Source organism: Anomaloglossus baeobatrachus, assembly GCF_048569485.1.
Source record: "Anomaloglossus baeobatrachus isolate aAnoBae1 chromosome 5 unlocalized genomic scaffold, aAnoBae1.hap1 SUPER_5_unloc_5, whole genome shotgun sequence".
NCBI lineage: Eukaryota > Metazoa > Chordata > Amphibia > Anura > Aromobatidae > Anomaloglossus > Anomaloglossus baeobatrachus.
Window position 1 is genome coordinate 226531 of NW_027441809.1, and position 16627 is coordinate 243157.

General features: G+C 49.1%; 1 protein-coding gene across 1 annotated transcript in view; it reads left to right on the forward strand.

Annotated features, from left to right (window-relative positions):
• Nucleotides 1-16627, forward strand: part of LOC142259266 (uncharacterized) — a 343907-nt gene that overhangs the window by 215834 nt on the left and 111446 nt on the right. The window lies entirely within an intron of this gene.

Here is a 16627-nt window from a genome sequence, read left to right on the forward strand (position 1 = left end):
CCGAGGACCGAGGGCAGAAAGGGGCCGAGGACTGAGGGCAGAAAGGGGCTGAGGACCGAGGGCAGAAAGGGGTCGAGGACCGAGGGCAGAAAGGGGCCGAGGACTGAGGGCAGAAAGGGGCCGAGGACTGAGGGCAGAAAGGAGCCGAGGACCGAGGGCAGAAAGGGGCCGAGGACTGAGGGCAGAAAGGGGCCGAGGACTGAGGGCAGAAAGGGGCTGGGGACTGAGGGCAGACGGGTTTCCTCACTTCCGGCCTTTCATAGTTGAGGCGTCTGTATCTATCAGGGGAAAAGGAACAAAAAACCTCACGATTCATAGAAATCAGGAAGAGAAAAACACCAAGAAAGTCTCAGAGCTGAAGGGGTTAATGCCGCCTGCCCCAGTAATGGGGAATCTCCACTCACCTCCACCTGCAGAGCCGCACACTAGATATATAATACCCTGCACCTACCTCCACCTGCAGAGCCGCACACTAGATATATAATAACCTGCACCTACCTCCACCTGCAGAGCCGCACACTAGATATATAATACCCTGCACCTGCCTCCACCTGCAGAGCCGCACACTAGATATATAATACCCTGCACCTACCTCCACCTGCAGAGCCGCACACTAGATATATAATACCCTGCACCTACCTCCACCTGCAGAGCCGCACACTAGATATATAATAACCTGCACCTACCTCCACCTGCAGAGCCGCACACTAGATATATAATACCCTGCACCTACCTCCTCCTGCAGAGCCGCACACTAGATATATAATACCCTGCACCTACCTCCACCTGCAGAGCCGCACACTAGATATATAATACCCTGCACCTCCCTCCACCTGCAGAGCCGCACACTAGATATATAATACCCTGCACCTACCTCCACCTGCAGAGCCGCACACTAGACATATAATACCCTGCACCTACCTCCACCTGCAGAGCCGCACACTAGACATATAATACCCTGCACCTACCTCCACCTGCAGAGCCGCACACTAGACATATAATACCCTGCACCTACCTCCACCTGCAGAGCCGCACACTAGATATATAATACCCTGCACCTACCTCCACCTGCAGAGCCGCACACTAGATATATAATACCCTGCACCTACCTCCACCTGCAGAGCCGCACACTAGATATATAATACCCTGCACCTACCTCCACCTGCAGAGCCGCACACTAGATATATAATACCCTGCACCTACCTCCACCTGCAGAGCCGCACACTAGATATATAATACCCTGCACCTACCTCCACCTGCAGAGCCGCACACTAGATATATAATACCCTGCACCTACCTCCACCTGCAGAGCCGCACACTAGATATATAATACCCTGCACCTACCTCCACCTGCAGAGCCGCACACTAGATATATAATACCCTGCACCTACCTCCACCTGCAGAGCCGCACACTAGATATATAATACCCTGCACCTACCTCCACCTGCAGAGCCGCACACTAGATATATAATACCCTGCACCTACCTCCACCTGCAGAGCCGCACACTAGATATATAATACCCTGCACCTACCTCCACCTGCAGAGCCGCACACTAGATATATAATACCCTGCACCTACCTCCACCTGCAGAGCCGCACACTAGATATATAATAACCTGCACCTACCTCCACCTGCAGAGCCGCGCACTAGATATATAATACCCTGCACCTACCTCCACCTGCAGAGCCGCACACTAGATATATAATAACCTGCACCTACCTCCACCTGCAGAGCCGCACACCAGATATATAATACCCTGCACCTACCTCCACCTGCAGAGCCGCACACTAGATATATAATACCCTGCACCTACCTCCACCTGCAGAGCCGCACACTAGATATATAATACCCTGCACCTACCTCCACCTGCAGAGCCGCACACTAGATATATAATACCCTGCACCTACCTCCACCTGCAGAGCCGCACACTAGATATATAATACCCTGCACCTACCTCCACCTGCAGAGCCGCACACTAGATATATGGCTGCTCTGTGCTTACAGGACCTGTGATGATGTCACATGGAGGGGAGGAGTCAGGGGTCACATGATCAGCTCCTCAGTGCAGTCCTATATTGGTGTGCACACACTGGATGAGGCGCGGTGTCAGTGGATGGTTATAGTAAACCACTGTTGCGTATGTATGTGCCCCCTGTTGCGTATGTATGTGACCCCTGTTGCGTATGTATGTGACTCCTTCACACTCATTTCAATCTTTGCTAAATTGAATTATTTATTGATAAGTTCAGGTGAGGAGAAGATTTGTTGAGCGACTTTAGAAGAAAATTGTTTGGACCTGATCGGTCTTGATCACAAGTCGCTGAAAATGTGTGTATGACGTATATGGAGCAGAGCCGCATGTGTACGATGTTTATGGGACAGTGCTGTGTGTGTATGATATCTACGTAGAGGAGCTGTGTATGTAACAGAGCCATGTGTGCATGACGTCTATGTAGTGGAGCCGTGTGTGTATGACGTCTATGTAGTGGAGCCGTGGGTGCACAACGTGTATGTAGCGCAGCCATGTGTGCATGATATGTATGTAGTGGATACCTTCTTTTCCCAGTTTATTAATCCCCAAAACACCCGTGCAGGTCCAACATAATCCACACGAGGTCCCACGACGATTCAAGCTCTGCTATATGTAGTCATAGCACGCGATCGTGGCACATGACTGTCCGCTGTGAGGTTCAGGCAGAGATTGAGCAGCGATCAGTTGTGACGTCACTCAGGTTAGTCGCGGACACAGCTTGAGGGTCTCCACCTGTGACCGCTGGTAACTTGACCTCAGGTGACTTCAGTGACCTCACCTGAGATCATTCACAGCTCATCACACGACTCACTCAGTCTCTGCCTGACCATCACAGTGTACATAGGAAATACTGTGGATAGAAGCGCAGAACAGGGTCTTATCAGGTAAAGTAAGATATAAGCCAAGGTAATTTCATTCACCTATAAGGGTTGTGCCAGTCACAACTCCTAAACGTACATAAAAGATGATGATAGCCGCAGACCTGGAAAGCGAATTCAGTCATAACGTGGGAGAGATCGGGTGTATGCCGCACTATCACCAGAAAATCAGATGTTGATTATTTCTTTATGCTTTTATTCAGGTTGATGCGTTTCAGAGAACTCTGTCTCCTTCATCAGGACATCAAGGAAAGATCAACAGTCTACTACAGAGGAAAGAACCTATATATATATATATATATATATATATATATATATATATATATATATACATACAGATACGTCAGAGGACCGCCCGCTGTATTTCAAATACTGGAGGGACAACCGAGTTATGAAATAACGGCAACAAGATTTAAAGCATAATGTATTAAAAGACGACTTTAAAAGTCCTGGAATTGTAACAAATATCTCAACAATATAGAAATTACAAAACAAAAAGCAAAAAGAGAAAATGAATAATGCAAAAATATTTCTTGGAAATATAACAGAACGCTGAGAGTCTAGAACTGTGGGATTTACTGGGGATTGTAGTAATACACCGGCTGGAGGCTCTATCCACAGCCCTATATAGGGGATCAGGATAAACAATGGGAAGAGAAGAAAGGTCATGGTATTTATTGAGTTAAAAAATGGGAGAGAGGTTGTGCTGAAAAACGAAATTGATGATGATATTACAGAAATAGAAAAAAATATATAAAAATAATTTAAAAGTGGAATCTCACAATCGTGTATTATTTATTAAAATGAAAAAGGAGAAAACTGAAGAAAAATAAAAAATTGCGTGTGTATAGTGACGGGTTGTGCAAAAATTGATATCCAGTGCGAATGTTCAGAGACCACGAGCAGGAAAGTCCTTATGGGTAAGAAGTGTTGGGAGGTTTCATATAGTAGTGCAGACATAATATACAGTGTGTATGCAGAGACCGCGTGCGGCAATCCTACATATGAGGGTAACGTACTAGAAGGAGTTCATATAAGCAAATAAAGCAATATGTGTGAAAATTAAACATTTTCTTGTATAAGGGCCCTAAACAGACCCAGTTAGAAGCCATGGAGGTGGCGGTCCGCCTGCGGGTTTTAAAGTGCAAATACAGATGAAGCCGCTCAGGAACCAATGAAGGAAAATCCATGGAGGAATGTACCGTATTTTTCGCTTTAAAAGACGCACCTGATTATAAGACGCACCCCCAAATTTGGTGAAGGAAAAGAGAATTTTTTTTTTAATGTTAAATGGGGTCCATCTTATAATGCCAGTGTCCCTCTAACAAATCATATAGGGTATATGTCCGTCATAGCCCCCCATCCTAAAATTAGCCCCCTTAATCTGGATATGGCCCCCTTATATTGACTATAGCCCCCTTGTGATGGCACACGTTCCTCTGTGCTGCCTATGGTCCCCTATGAATTGCACACGTTCCCCTGTGTTAGATAGCGCCCCCATGCTGCCCATGGCCCCTATAGATCGCACAAGTCCCCCTGTGTTAGATATCGCCCCCATAGTGCTGCCCAAGGCCCCTATATAGATAGCACAAGTCCCCCTGTGTTAGATATCGCCCCCATAGTGCTGCCCATGGCCCCTATAGATCGCACAAGTCCCCCTGTGTTAGATATCGCCCCCATAGTGCTGCCCATGGCCCCTATATAGATCGCACAAGTCCCCATGTGTTAGATATCGCCCCCATAGTGCTGCCCATGGCCCCTATATAGATCGCACAAGTCCCCCTGTGTTAGATATCGCCCCCATAGTGCTGCCCATGGCCCCTATAGATCGCACAAATCCCCCTGTGTTAGATATCGCCCCCATAGTGCTGCCCATGGCCCCTATAGATCGCACAAGTCCCCCTGTGTTAGATATCGCCCCCATAGTGCTGCCCATGGCCCCTATAGATCGCACAAGTCCCCCTGTGTTAGATATCGCCCCCATAGTGCTGCCCATGGCCCCTATATAGATCGCACAAGTCCCCCTGTGTTAGATATCGCCCCCATAGTGCTGCCCATGGCCCCTATATAGATCGCACAAGTCCCCCTGTGTTAGATATCGCCCCCATAGCGCTGCCTATGGTCCCCTATAGATCGCACAAGTCCCCCTGTGTTAGATATCGCCCCCATAGTGCTGCCCATGGCCCCTATATAGATCACACAAGTCCCCCTGTGTTAGATATCGCCCCCATAGTGCTGCCCATGGCCCCTATAGATCGCACAAGTCCCCCTGTGTTAGATATTGCCCCCATAGTGCTGCCCATGGCCCCTATAGATCGCACAAGTCCCCCTGTGTTAGATATCGCCCCCATAGTGCTGCCCATGGCCCCTATAGATCGCACAAGTCCCCCTGTGTTAGATATCTCCCCCATTGTGCTGCCCATGGCCCCTATAGATCGCACAAGTCCCCCTGTGTTAGATATCGCCCCCATAGTGCTGCCCATGGCCCCTATAGATCGCACAAGTCCCCCTGTGTTAGATATCGCCCCCATAGTTCTGCCCATGGCCCCTATATAGATCGCACAAGTCCCCCTGTGTTAGATATCGCCCCCATAGTGCTGCCTATGGTCCCCTATAGATCGCACAAGTCCCCCTGTGTTAGATATCGCCCCCATAGTGCTGCCCATGGCCCCTATATAGATCGCACAAGTCCCCCTGTGTTAGATATCGCCCCCATAGTGCTGCCCATGGCCCCTATAGATCGCACAAGTCCCCCTGTGTTAGATATCGCCCCCATAGTGCTGCCCATGGCCCCTATAGATCGCACAAATCCCCCTGTGTTAGATATCGCCCCCATAGTGCTGCCCATGGCCCCTATAGATCGCACAAATCCCCCTGTGTTAGATATCGCCGCCATAGTGCTGCCCATGGCCCCTATATAGATCGCACAAGTCCCCATGTGTTAGATATCGCCCCCATAGTGCTGCCCATGGCCCCTATATAGATCGCACAAGTCCCCCTGTGTTAGATATCGCCCCCATAGTGCTGCCCATGGCCCCTATAGATCGCACAAATCCCCCTGTGTTAGATATCGCCCCCATAGTGCTGCCCATGGCCCCTATAGATCGCACAAGTCCCCCTGTGTTAGATATCGCCCCCATAGTGCTGCCCATGGCCCCTATAGATCGCACAAGTCCCCCTGTGTTAGATATCGCCCCCATAGTGCTGCCCATGGCCCCTATATAGATCGCACAAGTCCCCCTGTGTTAGATATCGCCCCCATAGTGCTGCCCATGGCCCCTATATAGATCGCACAAGTCCCCCTGTGTTATTTATCGCCCCCATAGCGCTGCCTATGGTCCCCTATAGATCGCACAAGTCCCCCTGTGTTAGATATCGCCCCCATAGTGCTGCCCATGGCCCCTATATAGATCACACAAGTCCCCCTGTGTTAGATATCGCCCCCATAGTGCTGCCCATGGCCCCTATAGATCGCACAAGTCCCCCTGTGTTAGATATTGCCCCCATAGTGCTGCCCATGGCCCCTATAGATCGCACAAGTCCCCCTGTGTTAGATATCTCCCCCATTGTGCTGCCCATGGCCCCTATAGATCGCACAAGTCCCCCTGTGTTAGATATCGCCCCCATAGTGCTGCCCATGGCCCCTATAGATCGCACAAGTCCCCCTGTGTTAGATATCGCCCCCATAGTTCTGCCCATGGCCCCTATATAGATCGCACAAGTCCCCCTGTGTTAGATATCGCCCCCATAGTGCTGCCTATGGTCCCCTATAGATCGCACAAGTCCCCCTGTGTTAGATATCGCCCCCATAGTGCTGCCCATGGCCCCTATATAGATCGCACAAGTCCCCCTGTGTTAGATATCGCCCCCATAGTGCTGCCCATGGCCCCTATAGATCGCACAAGTCCCCCTGTGTTAGATATCGCCCCCATAGTGCTGCCCATGGCCCCTATAGATCGCACAAATCCCCCTGTGTTAGATATCGCCCCCATAGTGCTGCCCATGGCCCCTATAGATCGCACAAATCCCCCTGTGTTAGATATCGCCCCCATAGTGCTGCCCATGGCCCCTATATAGATCGCACAAGTCCCCCTGTGTTAGATATCGCCCCCATAGTGCTGCCTATGGTCCCCTATAGATCGCACAAGTCCCCCTGTGTTAGATATCGCCCCCATAGTGCTGCCCATGGCCCCTATATAGATCACACAAGTCCCCCTGTGTTAGATATCGCCCCCATAGTGCTGCCCATGGCCCCTATAGATCGCACAAGTCCCCCTGTGTTAGATATCGCCCCCATAGTGCTGCCCATGGCCCCTATAGATCGCACAAGTCCCCCTGTGTTAGATATCGCCCCCATAGTGCTGCCCATGGCCCCTATAGATCGCACAAGTCCCCCTGTGTTAGATATCTCCCCCATTGTGCTGCCCATGGCCCCTATAGATCGCACAAGTCCCCCTGTGTTAGATATCGCCCCCATAGTGCTGCCCATGGCCCCTATATAGATCGCACAAGTCCCCCTGTGTTAGATATCGCCCCCATAGTGCTGCCCATGGCCCCTATAGATCGCACAAGTCCCCCTGTGTTAGATATCGCCCCCATAGTCCTGCCCATGGCCCCTATAGATCGCACAAGTCCCCCTGTGTTAGATATCGCCCCCATAGTGCTGCCCATGGCCCCTATATAGATCACACAAGTCCCCCTGTGTTAGATATCGCCCCCATAGTGCTGCCCATGGCCCCTATATAGATCGCACAAGTCCCCCTGTGTTAGATATCGCCCCCATAGCGCTGCCTATGGTCCCCTATAGATCGCACAAGTCCCCCTGTGTTAGATATCGCCCCCATAGTGCTGCCCATGGCCCCTATATAGATCACACAAGTCCCCCTGTGTTAGATATCGCCCCCATAGTGCTGCCCATGGCCCCTATAGATCGCACAAGTCCCCCTGTGTTAGATATCGCCCACATAGTGCTGCCCATGGCCCCTATAGATCGCACAAGTCCCCCTGTGTTAGATATCGCCCCCATAGTGCTGCCCATGGCCCCTATAGATCGCACAAGTCCCCCTGTGTTAGATATCTCCCCCATTGTGCTGCCCATGGCCCCTATAGATCGCACAAGTCCCCCTGTGTTAGATATCGCCCCCATAGTGCTGCCCATGGCCCCTATAGATCGCACAAGTCCCCCTGTGTTAGATATCGCCCCCATAGTTCTGCCCATGGCCCCTATATAGATCGCACAAGTCCCCCTGTGTTAGATATCGCCCCCATAGTGCTGCCCATGGCCCCTATATAGATCGCACAAGTCCCCCTGTGTTAGATATCGCCCCCATAGTGCTGCCTATGGTCCCCTATAGATCGCACAAGTCCCCCTGTGTTAGATATCGCCCCCATAGTGCTGCCCATGGCCCCTATATAGATCGCACAAGTCCCCCTGTGTTAGATATCGCCCCCATAGTGCTGCCCATGGCCCCTATAGATCGCACAAGTCCCCCTGTGTTAGATATCGCCCCCATAGTGCTGCCCATGGCCCCTATAGATCGCACAAGTTCCCCTGTGTTAGATATCGCCCCCATAGTGCTGCCCATGGCCCCTATAGATCGCACACGTTCCCCTGTGTTAGATATCGCCCCCAGGCTGCTGCCCATAGTAAAATAAAACACTTTTCTTACCTCCTCCAGCGTTTATCCCCCTCCTGTCTCCCTCCGTGCTTCTCTTCCTTACTTCCTGGTTCTCAGTGCGGTCATGTGATCGGCACAGCAGGCTGAGATCTCTGCCTGGTCACAGTGGAAGCAGGGACACGGGGAGAAACGCTGCAGGGGGTAAGTAAAGCTTTTTTATTTTAGAATGAGCAGCAGCCTGGGGGCCAAATCTAACACAGGGGGGGGCATGTGCCATCACAGGGGGACGCAGAGACATATAATATGCACCGCTCCCCAGCCCATCACTGCGGTGCGATTTCAGCACCACCGGAGATGGACAGCGGCTGTGCATATTATATGAGCGGGAGCAGGAGATCAAACGCTGCCGCCGCAGCGTTCACCTGCGCTCCAGAGCTGCTGCCCCCACCTCCCCTGGACCCTGCAGTGTACATATGTATATATATATATATATATATATATATATACACCCCCCCCCCGTATCCCCGTATATTCGGCTTATAAGACGCACCCCCTACTTTCCCCCAAAATTTGGGGGAACAGAAGTGCGTCTTATAAAGCGGAAAATACGGTAATTAATGAACATTTCTTCAGTTTTAAAAACAAAAAGCAATGTTAAAATAATTAATTTTAATAGCATTAAAGAATCATAGTTATTGGTGGGGAGTGTTGATTATTACCATAAATTTATATTTCTAAAGACCCCGTTATACGCAACATCATATCTAACGATATGTCGTCGGGGTCACGGAATTCGTGACGCACATCCGGCGTCGTTAGCGACGTCGTTGCGTGTAACAGCTCCGAGCGAGTGTCAACGATCAAAAATACTCACCTTATCGTTGATCGTTGACATGTCGTTCATTTTCAAAATCTCGTTGGTGGTTGTGGACGTAGGTTGTTCGTCATTCCTGAGGCAGCACACATCGCTACGTGTGACACCCCGGGAACGACGAACAACAGCTTACCTGCGTCCTCCGGCAATGAGGTGAGCATGTCGTTAATGCGGCTGTTCTCCGCCCTTCCACTTCTATTGGTCGGTTGCTGTGTGACGGCGCACGAACCTCCCCCTTAACAATGAGGTTGTTTGCCGCCCACAGCGACATCGCTAGGATGGTAAGTACGTGTGACTGTTGTTAGCGATATTGTGCTCCATGGGCAGCGATTTGCCCGTGACGCACAAACGACGGAGGCGGGTGCTTTCACGAGCGACATCGCTAGCGATGTCGCTGCGTGTAAAGCCCCCTTTAGTATAGTGATTCTAGCTGTGAAGGTTCAGAAAGCGAGTGCCAGAGCAAAGCATGAGTGCGCAGGCGTGAGGGGTAACAGGTAAATCCAAAAGAGAGTTATTTGCCGCACCACCCCCCGTACACATCTGTTAGGACCAATCCAGGATCTGGACAGGGATCTCCACGTGGCTGGTACCACGGTGCCTGTCCGCAGCAAGTATGTGCTCAACGAAGAAGTCCAGAGAAATAAACAGACGGCACTCACCGGAATCCAGCTAGAACATTTATTTAGTACGGTGCATAAAAAGGCAGGAGTAGAGCAGAAATCGAGCCCCCTCACGGACGACGGCCGTTTCGCATATGAATACGCTTCCTCGGGTCCATGTGGACAGGCACAGACCGGCGCCTTATGAGAGGGCTGTATCAGGTCTATGTCACTGCCATTAAAAACAGGTGAGGAGTGCAGTGAACAAATAGTGCAAAAAATTGACATACATACATATTATGTCAAGCAATAAAATACAATATGTTACAATTACAATCAATGCACAAATACAAACAATACATAAGGACATCTAGAGATGTACAATATACTTTCATAGAAAAACTGAGAGGTGATTCCTGTCATTCAGACCAAGGCTCCCCTGGGATTCACACTTTATAATGAGCCTAGCATCAGTCTATAGTAAGAGCCTGTGTAAATCACCCCCTTGAGGGGGGAGGAATACCCTCTCCATCCCTGCAAATCTCAGACTATTGGGGTCACTGTTATGTACACTACAGACATGCTCAATAAGCCGAGCGGAACCCTTTCCGGATGTTACAGAGTTAAAATGTTCCTTGAACCTTACATACATTGGTCTGATAGTTTTACCGATGTAGAAATGACCGCAACTACTTAGAACCGATTTTTATCGGATTGCCCGTATAATGTAAGTGACAGAACCTACACTGGCCGCACTTACAGTTACCGACTGGAGTGCTTTATTCCAGCCATGTGGCAGGCTGGTTATCCTGTTTTTAACCAGAATATCTTTAAGATTATTGCACCTGCGGTAGGTAACCAGAGGTTTTGCAGCAGTCATTTCTCTTAGATCACAGTCCTGTTCTAATATGTGCCAATTCTTATACAGGGCAGTTTTTATTACTGAATCTAGGGGGCCAAACTTAAAATTAAAAATAAACCTACGGGGTTGTGTTTTCCTGTCTGAACGGTCAATGTAGCCACGGTCCCTTTCATGAGCATAATTCACAACACACTTATCAAAGGCGGTCTCTACTATCCTATCCGGATATCCTCACTTTTTTAACCTCAACTTTAGGTCAGCCGATTGCTGCAAAAAAACCGCATCATTTAATAAGCCACAACCGAAGAAACTGGCTGTACGGCAATGCGTTTTTAGTATGGTTGGGATGGGCACTGTCGAAATGGAAGATAGTATTTGAAGCTGTAGGTTTTCGGAACACCTTGGTTTGAATTACCCCCTCTACAATAGAAACTGTTACATCCAAAAAATTCAGGGACTGATCACCCAAATCATACGTGAACGACATATTCATTGCGTTGGTCCCATTTAAGTGAGCTACAAAATCAGCAAATTGTGTGGATGAACCATCCCACACAATGAATATGCCGTCCACGTAACGCAGGTAATATTTAATATGGCAGAGAAAGGGACTGGAAACGGCAAAAACATATTGGCTTTCAAAATACTCCCAAAAATGGGTTGGCGAGGGCACATGCGACGGGCGTACCCATCGCAGTGCCCCCCGCATTGCAAAAACCATTTATCCAAGAAAGTAAAGGCGTTTTTGCTGAGTATAAAGCCCAAAGCTTCCTCCACAAATTTGCAGAATGTTATGCTTTTTCCACATTTTTTTAGAACTTTAACCACGGCCTCCACTGCCAAGGTCTGTGGGATGCGAGTGTACAAACTCTCCACATCGATGGAAGCAAGTGAAAAACCCTCCTGCCAGGTAAATCCTTTTAACATAGAAATAAAATCCCCAGTATCCTTAACATAAGATGGTATATTAACCAATCCTGGATGTATAAGCCAGTCCACAGAGTGCGACAAAGGCTCCGTTAAGGAGCCTATGCCTTCCACTATGGGATGGCCAGGATGTTTTTCCTTGTTTTTATGTACCTTGGGAATGAAGTACCAATGGGGTTTGGTAGGGAATGTGGGAAGCAGCCTTTCCGCCAATCTAGGAGTCAAAAAGCCCAAGTGTAATGCCTGCTTTACACGGGACGACCGATCGTGCAATTTCACGATCGATCGTACCCGCCCCCGTCGTTTTGTGCGTCATGGGCAATTGATTGCCCGTGGCGCTCAAAGTCGTTAACCCCCCGTCACACGTACTTACCTCCCGTGTGACGTCGCTGAGGGCGGCAAACATCCACTTCCTGGAGTGGGAGGAACGTTTGGCGTCACAGCGACGTAAACATCCCGCCCACCTCCTTCCTTCCACATAACCGGCGGGAGCCGCGGGACGCAGGTAAGATGCTGTTCATCGTTCCCGTGGTGTCACACGGAGAGACGTGTGCTGCCACGGGAACGTTGAACAACCAGAGCAAAGTAAAATAAACGATTTTATGAAACCTAGCAACCAGGACACGACTCACGATTTGTGAGCGATACTGCCTCGCTAGGAGGTGTCACACAGGCCAATGTCACAAGCGATGCCGGATGTGCGTCACAAAAACCGTGACCCCGACGATCTATCGCACGATAGATCGTCTGGTGTAAAGCAGGCATAAGTATTTTTCCAATAACCGCTGCAACTGCTTTTTGTAACCTGTGGTGGGATCAAACAAAAGAGGGGTATATGTGGAGGTGTCCGATAGTTGTCGACGTGCCTCTTCTATGTAGTAAAACCGAGTAAGGAGAACAACATTGCCCCCCTTATCGGCCTCACGAAAGATGGTGTCCTCCCATCCCTGCATAATCTGGACGGCTTTCCATTCACCTCGGCTCAGGTTATGTGCCAGTTCTGGGTGAATTAACGCACTTCGTCCTGAAAGAGATCGACCAAATTGCCCTGTGAGGACGGAGGACAAAAATTAGACCTAATCCCTTTAGAAAAGGGAAGAGAGGGAGTAGGATGGACATCGCCCATTTGGTCGGAATCTTGTTCTGTCAAACTTAAAAGGACCCTGGCGTCATTGATCGTGTCAGCTCCAAAAGCCTCAGTACAATCAAAAGTCGGCCGGTCAAGCCCCGCGGGTAGAAGAACCTCCGGGACGAGATCGGTGACTGAGGATTGAAATTTAAAATGCTTATAAAGGTGAATTTTCCTAATAGCTTTGAAAAAATCAACCCTAAAGATGGTATAATCAGGGGTAATAGGGGTAACAGGAGTTCAGGTCCGTGGGAGCCACACTGCGCATGCGTGGGGGTTAAAAGACTTCAGACCGTGGGAATTACCTCACAGCGTCTGCGCAGATCACGGAAAGTTCCCAAGCTTCAAACGAGAAGCCCTCCTGCATGACTAGTGCGAAGGACAGTACCGGAATAACCACACACAGGACCCCATAATCACGCACCCCTTCCCTCAATTAGAAACATGAATCATTAACATCACTCATATACAATTTATAGTTATATAAATGTATAAATATAAACATTATTAAAATGAATCATACGGTATTTAAAAGTCGAGATCTGAATTAAAATAATATAAAATTAATATAATATAAATAAATAATATAAAACCAAGAGATCTATTAAATTGAATAAAAATATATTGATGAAATTATATTTATAAAACAGATCTGTCACCTCATTTAAACCTATAGGCTTCAAAGTTTTTAATTTGTATATCCAGAATGTTTCTTTTTTATTTACTACCTCCAATCTATTAGGGGTATTAGGAGGGATCTGTTTGCTGGGGTCACCCTTAAAGCCATATTTTTTATTATGCACTACTCTACAATGCCTAGAGAGTCTGTGTAGTAAAAAACAGTTTTAATATTCTGCCTGTGGGAATGAAGTCTGTTGCAGAGTGTCTGAGAGTTCCTGCCCACATACTGTTTATTACACTCGCATGGAGTCTTTGAGAGGTCCTGCCCACATACTGTAATTACACTCGCATTCTATCAGGTATACAATAAAATAAGACTGGCATCTGATACGGCCCTTTATCAGAAAATCTTCCGAACCAGAGGAAGAGCAAAAGGATTTCCTCTTATGTTGGATTGACTTACAGAATAAACAGTTTTTTGCAAAGCATCAATATCAGCCTGCTTGCAACACAGAGTTCACTGTACCTGTGGCGCCCCTGCAGCTTCAGGCACCACAGGGTACTGCACCTCATCTAGGGTGCAGTAATCATCTTGGATACAGAGGAGGTCATCACCGGTAAACCACCATAACACATGCAACACATAACACGGGAGCTCTTTCACTGGCATTGGGCAAGGGTAGGTGCCAGGGGTGGCCATCATGAGGTATGGGACCTCCTGCCCACTAGTTCAGCAACCCAGGAGGCGGGGCACCTTTAGGGGAAGTTATGAGCTATCTCACACAGAATTCAGTTAGGCTGCTGTCACACATCCGGTTTGAGCCGTGCGGCTCAATCTGGCTGTGAAACCTATGCAACGGATGCGGTGAAAACACCGCATCCTTTGCATAAGTTTTTTACATGCGGCCCGTCCGGTTTTTGCCGCTTGCGGCATGCTACTGAGCATGCGCAGTGGCAAAAACCGCATGCGGCGGCCGGATGCGGTTTTTGCCGCATCGCGCCGCATCCGGCATCCATAGGGATGCATTGGGAAAAGCGCCGCATCGGCCGGATGCAGAGCAATGCGTTTTTTTTGCCGGAGCAAAAAACGTGCCAGGAAACGTTCCATCCGGCTGCCGCATCGGCTAAATCTACCGCATGCGGCAAAAACCGGACGGAACGCAAGCCCATGCAGCACAATGTGGTGCCAATGCAAGTCAATGCTGGAAAAAACGAAACCGGCGGCAAAAAAAAACGGTTTCGTTTTTTCAGCAGAGCGCCGGATTGTGCCGCACTGCTACAGCCGGATGTGTGAAAGCAGCCTTAGCTGCAGGTCGGCACCCAGTAAGGGGGTCGAGAAGGCATCAGGTAGAGACGTCAGGAAAAAATGACAGAATAGAAAGGGGCCCATGGTCCGGAGCGGGAGGCACAACCCAGGTTCTTAGGAAGAAGGGGAATCCCAGGGTTCGCCAGGAGTGCAGGAACCACCTGTGATCCGTTCCATGGCCCAGAAGCTGGGGTGGAGGGAAGACCACTAAAAAGGACACACAGAAGGAAACACCAGCCTTGACCTCCGAACTATCCTGGATCGGCTGGAGCCCATACCAGCACAGCACGGCGCTCCAAAGGCGGTGCAATCTCAGTGAGTAAAGAACTTTGACTTCAACCTCTGTGTTGTTCCATCACTGCTGGCACTTCCATCATCGCGCCCCTGCGCCATAGGCTGCAGCCTTGCAGCATTGGGGTCCTGGGTTCTAGTCCCACTAAGGACAACATCTGCAAGGAGTTTGTATGTTCTCCCCGTGTTTGCGTGGGTTTCCTCCGGGTTCTCCAGTTTCCTCCCACACTCCAAAAACATACAGATAGGGAATATAGATTGTGAGCCCCAATGGGGACAGTCTTTCCAATGTATGTAAAGCGCTGTGGAATTAATAGCGCTATATAAATGAATAAATATTATTATTAATTATTATTATTATTATTAGGCGACTACTACTCCCAACATCCTCCCTAGGGCCTGAGCTCTGCCTGTGGAGAGCTGTACCATCCGAGCTACATGATCATCCGCCCCAAAGAAGACCTCCTGCAGCGGCGGCTAATACTTGGCCGTATACCACAGGTGGCGTCACGAATACAAACTCCACACACCATCCCCACTATTATTGACACCTCCGGGGTCTCGGAACGGGGCCCGGCCGCTGTGACAACCCAAACCGACACCGGCCCAGTGACGAGTAATCCCCAAGAACCCGTGGGCATGTCATACCCGTGGAACTTCTCAACCTGCGGGGCGCTACAATATTTCTCAGGATTAAATTAACAAAGCTCCATAATACCTTTATAGTCATAACTGCGGTCAGAGTGCCACCATTGGGTCACACGCCGCAAGCACAAATTCCATATAAACATACAAAAAAAGGAGGAGAGGGAATTAATTGTGCAGAATATTTTATTTTCAAAAGAGGGGGAACAAAGGGGGTTCAGGTGAGAATATATAAAACATTAAGTGATTAAAAACATACAAAAATGGGAGCTGGGTGTGGGCATATAAAATGCATGATTCGCAAGGCTATACTGATAAAGGATGGGTAAATATCAAAAAAGTACTATGAAAACTGCAGGCAAGATACTAATTAAAGTGACAGATCACATCCAAAGTATTTCAATTAGGAAATAGGCAGTAAAATACCTCTCTAAAGTGATAAATGCATAAGTAGCCTAAGATACAGGGAATAATAGCCACCATTCAAATATGAATACCCACCAATAAAGTGCAGTTTTTGTAGGTGTCAGTGATCGCGATTCTCCCTCCCTGATGAAGCTAACGGGGTGCACTTGCGCCCTGACAGCGAAACACGTGTTGGTGGGTTGGGGGGAACCTTTCTTCTGGGACCTGGCTGTTTGAGCGCTCATCACTGACATCTACAAAGGCAGATAGAGTTTGGAAGTGAAAGGGAGAGGAGTGAAGTGGCAGTTGAGGAGCCTGAAGTTGGTCCGGGTGTGTGGCCCGGACGACTCAGCAAGGTTGGCAGACGGTGGTGACCGTCTGCAGGAGTGGCCTATTGGAGCTAGCCGTAAGGACCGTGGACGGGCGGTGGCCCGGCGGT